This window comes from Lutra lutra, chromosome 13, assembly GCF_902655055.1.
Source record: "Lutra lutra chromosome 13, mLutLut1.2, whole genome shotgun sequence".
NCBI classification, from domain to species: domain Eukaryota; kingdom Metazoa; phylum Chordata; class Mammalia; order Carnivora; family Mustelidae; genus Lutra; species Lutra lutra.
Window position 1 is genome coordinate 89,175,554 of NC_062290.1, and position 6,878 is coordinate 89,182,431.

The window sequence follows — 6,878 nt, forward strand, 5'->3', positions numbered from 1 at the left end:
CTTCCACATTCTCTTAGAGAGCACTGATTAGGCACCTCCTGTGTACCGTGATGAGTAAGAACCATAAGCCCCATTCCCTTGTTCCCAGGCTGTGTCCCAGACTCATCAGCAGAATGAGGGCTCTTATAGGAATGGAGACAAGGGGAGACACTGACGAGTGTTGGGAGGTCAGGTGGACCAGACAACAGGTTGGACAAGGGGGCTGCGGGGCAGGGTGGCTGAGAAGATGGAACCGTTTGCAGAGTGAGGGGACCTAGAGGAGGAACCCATCTGAGGGGCGGCATGGGAGGGCAGGGCAATGAGGAATCCAGTTTTGGCCAAGGCACATTTGGGGCATCTGAGTGGTGACATGCACTAAGGTGGCTGGGATTTGGGGGTGAGCGATGACCAGTTGAACCCCCTCGCCCCCCTCCCCAATGCCTCCAGCAGCATCGGGACTTGGGGCCTGTTCCTTGGGGTTCTGGAACACACAGACCTCATTTCCCTCCCACCACCTTCCCTGGAAGGAAAACGCCCAGGGACTTGGTTGAACCTTGGAATTAATTTCATTCAAAGTGTAGCCCGGGTGTCTGATCATGTGGGACTTTCATAATAAGATTACTTAATCACATGCTTACTCCGGGAGGAGGGAGGCATGGCCCGGGCCTGAGGGAGAGCTCCCAGGCCCACCTCTGCCCCCCACTGCCCCGTGCCTGGCGGTGGGAGGTCAGATGGAGCCCCTTGGCATTCCTGGCAGCCTCGGTTTCTCCGCCTGTCTTGGGAACCTGGACAATCCTGGCCAGAGGGAAGACGAAGCAGGAGACGAGGGTGACCCCGAGTGTCCAGTAGCAACTGTCACGAAGAGTTGACTGTCTCTGTCCCAGCCGCGTGGTACTTGGAGCAAGATCTCTGTAGCTTGGGCTCCCTGGCGTCTACCGCAGGGCGGGTTTTCTCATTTTCTGTCACCTCCACACCCCGGTGTATGCCCCACACGGGCAGGAGTGTGTGCCTGCTTCCCCATGCCTGGGACATGCTGGCCTGCAATGGGGCTCCGCAGGGACTGACTGAATGAATGATTCCCCCATGTGTCTTCCATCCAGGCCGGGGACCTTCTGCTTCTTTCTGTGTCTAAGCCGAGGGCCATGAATGGCTGCTGGCCACCCACCTCCGCAGAAAACAGAGCTAGTGGCCATAAAGCCTTCCACGCAGGACTATGATGGGGGTGACATCTGTGTAGGACCTTGGCACAGAGCTGGACACAGCGAGCGCTCCGTGGTGTCTGCTAGTAGTGGTATGGGGGGCGCTACTCCACCCCAATTTTGGTGAGATTTCGGTTCCCCTTCAGCAGAGGAGAATGTGATGGGGTCCCCACCGGGCACTGGGAGGGTCCTGATGGCCCACAGAAGCCCTTTGGGGACTAAGTGTGACAGAGGGGCACGTTTTCCTCCTGGGACCCACAGGATGATGGTAACATTTTGCACGTTGTAATGCGCTGTAAACTAGATTAAATGCTTCCTCTGTGCTCGATACCTGGTCTCAGTTATGAAGGCCACAGTGGGGAGGATCATTTAATGACCTGAGTCCAGGGAAGGACTGTGATTGCCCAAGGCCACACAGCTAGCCGGGGGACTGGACACCGTGTTTCCTCCCCACCCTGCTGCCAAGTGGGGCAGCAGGAGGGAGACGAGCAAGGGAGGGTTTGGCTGCCTCTTGTGCTCGCCCACCTTCCTTGTCGCGGGTGGACATGGCCTGATGGGCTCTGGAGGCGTCTGTGGCCCAGGAAGGAGAAGTAGACAAGATTGGAGGCGGGAAGTCTGTTCTAGCATTCAGCCGTCACTCTGAACACAGGCCTGAGGGCATCTCTGCTTCCTCTGTTTTCCTCGTCCAGCCACAGCCTACTGGCTCCATCCATGTCAATCCACATCTCCCTCCACCCCCTGACCATCACCCAGGAAGGTCGTCATCATCTCCTTCTGGAATATTCCACTAAGGGGCCTGATTGCCTTAAACACACAACACAGTATGTCATGCCCCTGCTTAAACCCCCAGGAGCCTCCATCCTCCTTCCTGCTTTTGGCTGGGGCTCCCCCACCTGCACGATCTGCCTTGACCCTTCTGGTCTCATTGCCCGCGACCCACACCCATGCTCACTGCCCCTCGGCCACCCCGGCCTTTTTGTCCAGCCCCCACCTCAGTGTTCTGGGCTGGTGGTTCTACTACCAGAAATGCTTTTCCACATGTTCATGATGTCCGGCTCCTTCTCATCCTTGAGCTCTTGGTATGAATATGGCCTCCTCAGAAGATCCCTCCCCAATGAACGAACTTGAAGTAGGTCCTTCCTGTTACTTTTTTCTCTTCTGTTTTGTCACCTGTGATGTTAACTGCATGCTCTGGCCACCTTCCCCCACACCCCCCCGCCTTTCTCGTTCTATGTCTGTCTCTCCTACTGGGGAGCATTACCAAGGAGGCGGGGACGTGGGGAATCTTTGTCAGCATGGAAAGCCCATCCCCTTGCACAGGCCAGGCCCTGAGCAGCCCCTGGATCAATATTTTTTTGGATAAAGATGTACACTTGTCCACAAAGTAGTGACAACACGTGCTTCGTGGGGCTGGACTGCGCTTTCAGGGGAACTAGGCGGACAAGATGGTGGCTCTTGTCACCACCCTGGCCTGGGAGCTTCTGGATACAGGAACCTGAGTCCTCAGTCCCCACTGTGCTTGGCACAGCTCAGTCATAGAGTTGCTGAATGGCTGAACGAGAGGTTTACACAGCAGAGAGATAGGGTTAGGGTCATGATGCCCAGCGATGTTTCTCGTTGCCTAGGAACCCCCACCCCCACCCCTCAGAGCCGAGTGACTCTGTGGGTGAAGAACAAGGACTGAATGACCCACAGGTAGGACAGCTTCTGGTGTGGGCAGATGGGGAGAGGCGCTTGTGAGGGTGCTCAGCTCTGTGGGGCTTCGGCCGGGGGAGGAGCTCATTCCCTGTCTGGGCAGAATTAAGATTTCATGAAGATTTCCCTGGTATCCATAATTCACAAAAGGAGTTTGACATAAGGAAATGTTAACTTCTGCATTTTGACTCCTAAAGTCAATTGAAGGATGGGGGTAGGTGGGACCTAGCAGCAGGTCGCCTGGAAGCTCTGGGGGTCTTGGGTTGGCTCCAGAATGGTATGGGCCCCTCAGCCCTTGAGGGCCACTCAGGGCAGGGTCTCTGTGGAGGCTTGCGGTCAGAACTATAGATCACTGGGGTCTAATCCAATTCGAAGTTTAAATTTAGAGTTGGCAAGTCCAACAAACAGATCTATCGAGTTAATGCAATTCCTATCAAAATTCCAGTTGGCTTTTTTTGCCAACAAATTGACAAGCTTATCTTAAAATTTATACAGAAATGTGAAAGACCCAGAAAGCCAAATGATCTTGAAAAAGAAGAACAAAATTGGAGAACTCACACCTTCTGATTTTAATAGTTGTTACACAGCTGCGGGAATCAAGACTGCGGGGCACTGGCATAAGGATCGACTATAGATTGATGGGATAGAACTGAGAGTCCAGGAATAAGCCCATACATTTATGTCCAGTTGATATTTGATGAGGGTATGAGACCATTCGATAGGGAAAGAATAGTATTTTCAACAGATGGTATGGACACCTGGATACCCACATCAAAAGCATAAAGTTGGATCCCTACCTCACACCATACGCAAAAGTCAACTCAAAATGGATCAAAGTCTTAAATGTAAGAGCTAAAACTACAAACCTCTTAGAATAAAATGTAGGAGTAAATCTTCAGGACCGTGGATTAGGCATACATATGATACCCAAAGCACAGGGACAAAAGAATAAATAGACAAATATGGCTTCAGCAAAATTTAAAACTCTGTGCTTCAAAGGATACCAAGAAACTGAAAAGATAACCCACAGGATGAGAGTAAAATTTTGTCAGTCATGTATCTGATAAAGGACCTGTGTCCAGAAGATGTAGAGAGCTCTTACAACTCAATATTAAAAGACAAATAACGCAATTTAAAAATGGGCAAAGGATTTGAAAAGACATTCTTACAAGGAGGACATACAATTACAATAAACACATGAAAAGATGCCGAACACCATTAGTCATCATCAGCACGAGATACTCCTTCACCTCCACTAGGATGACTAAAATAAAAAAGGTGGGGAATAACAAGTGTTGGCAAGGACATGGAGAACTTGGAACATCGTGCCTTGCTAGTGTGCTGGGGAACTGGCCTTGTTCCTTTGGAAAACAGTGTGGTCGTTCTTCAAAATATTAACCATATGTATGACCTGGGAATTCCATGCCTATGTATCAACACCCGAGGGAATGGAAAACATATTTTTTACAACACAAACACACACGAATGTCTATAGCAGCATTATTCACAAGAGCCAAGAGGAAGAAGCCCAGTGCTCATTACGGGATGAATGGATAAACAAAATATGCTCTCTTCGTACAATGGAATATTATTTGCCGATAAAAAGGGACAAAATCCTGATACATGGTCTAACATGATGAACCTTGAAAATATTAACGTAAGTGGCCAGTCCCCAAAGGCTACGTGTTTTCTGATTCCATTTATCTGAAATGGGGTAGAGTAGACAGAGCCATAGAGAGAAAGTGGATGGCGGTTGCCAGGAGGGCATAACGGGGAGTGACTGCTCATGGGGGTGTGGTTTCTGGAAAGCGTCCTGAAGTTGGATATGGTAGAGATAGCATGTGAATATACTAAAAACCATTAAATCGTCCACTTGAAAAGGGTGAATTTTATGGTGTGTGAATTACATCTCCATAAAACAGCCACTTAAAGAGGAAGGGAGCCCACTTCCTAGTTCACAGGAAATATAGGGACAGAGAAACAAGTTAAATGATACCGTGAAGAAGAAAACAGATACATCCGGGATATGGACATTCAGCAGGACAACTGACTCTGTTTCTTCAATAAGCCAGGGACAAGAAAATCAATTTCTTAAAAAAGTCATGGGACATAACAACCGAGTGGAACGTGTAGACCTTACTCGGATCCTGATTCGAACAAACCACGTGGAACTTGACATTGATGAGACTATCGGGAAAACCCCATTATGCCCTGGGTAGGAGACGATGCCACGGAACTGCTCTTAATTCTGCCATGTGAGAGCAGCACCGTGTTTTATACGAACACATGTCCACGTATTCAGTGGAGCACTGAGGTGGGTCAGGATGAAAGGACATGTGCAGGACTGACTTTCAATTTACTTCAAGCGACAACAGCAAAATCATCAAAATCTATCAAAAGATAGAGTGGGGGGGGGAACAACCTGATAATTATTGAATCACAGGGATTTATCATACTCTGTACTTTTGTGTATTTTTGAAAGTGCTCCTAATGAAAACCTTTAAAAAAAAAAAGATTTATTTATTTATTTATTTGACAGAGAGAGAGAGCACAAGTAGGCAGAGAGGCAGGCAGAGAGAGAGAAGGAGAAGCAGGCTTCCTGCTGAGCAGAGAGCCCGATGCGGGGCTCCATCCCAGGACCCTGAGACCATGACCTGAGCCGAAGGCAGAGGCTTAACCCTCTGAGCCACCCAGGTGTCCCTCTACTTTTTAAAAGTCAGCTCTACCTCCAAACTCACAGCCCCAAGATCAAGAGTTGCAGGCTCCACTGACTAAGCCAGATGGGCACCCCGAAAACCTTTTTAATATACATGTATAAATGGAAAACTCTGGCTTGGGGGGACTCTGGCAAGTCACTTCTCTGAAGCTGGGTTTGCACATCTGTAAACCAGAGGCCGTGGGTGTGTCCCATTTCGCAGATGAGGAGACTGAGGCTCAGAGAGCGGGTATGACCTGCCCAGGCCTCACAGCCAGCCAGTATCAGAATCCCAACCCAGCGGCTCTAAATCCCGGACCCTTTTCTCCTTGCTGCCTGTAATGGTGGGTCAGCTTTCTGCTGGTGTCACCTCTGGGGTGTGTGTGTGTGTGTGTGTGTGTGTGACCTCAGGGCCTCTCGGAGGCCAGTCAGAGGCCATCCCAAGGTGGAGTGTAGGATGTTGTTTGAGTCGGCTGCTGCTCTCACACAGGCCCCTCAGTCCACTGTGCCCGGGGCACCCTCTGCCCCCAGCTCTGGATGTCCAGGAGCCGGGCTTGGCGGCCCAGGCAGCCGGACAATGGGCCCTTTGGAGGCTGGGCCAGGGCTGTGGCTGAGGCCACGACAGAAGGCCGCTTGTGCAGCCAGAAATAGGTCCTGCTGGGCGCGAGCTCCTGTGGGTCCCCGCCCTGGGTTCGGCCTGGGAACGCGGGTGTTTGTGGAGCTGAAGGGAGGAGACCTTCATCAGGAAAGCAGGCCTATTTGGGGGCTTTGGGGGGGCAGGGAAGAAAATGGACCCCCACTCAGCTTATTCCTTTAGTGCAGAGGCAGGAGCCTAGGCTCCTGAGTCGCCCTGGGTTTGAATTCTGACTCTGTCCCAGCAAGCTGTGTGGTTGGTCCCTTGCCTCTCAGAGCCTCGCTTTGCTCATCTGTATGATGGGGACAATTAGCAATAATCGCGCCTCGGATAAACCTCATTGGCTACGATACTGCCACTGCGCAAAGCTTGTATGATGGGGACAAATGATGCTAAGTCCCTAGGGGGCTGTCAGGATTTCAGCTGATGCACGCCCATCGTTTGGAACAGGGAGTGCCCATGAATGTGCCCGTTCCTAAAACACTTCCACGTCCCCCCTGCCCCCCCTCCACCCCGTCCTCGGCTGGGGCTTTTCCTCCTGTGGTGCTCTTGCCTGGCTGCAGGATGGGCTCTTCAGGGTGCAGTAGGCCGGCTGGAGCCCACATTTGCATCACCACTGTTTGGGGACCCCTACACTGGTGACTGGACGAGGTTCGTGAGTCCCTGCAGCAGGGCA

At 51.3% G+C, this 6,878-nt stretch overlaps 1 pseudogene; it reads right to left on the bottom strand.

The window, feature by feature from the left end:
• Window positions 1–6,488: 6,488 nt before the first annotated feature.
• Window positions 6,489–6,572, bottom strand: LOC125084117 (uncharacterized; annotated as a pseudogene).
• Window positions 6,573–6,878: the final 306 nt, after the last annotated feature.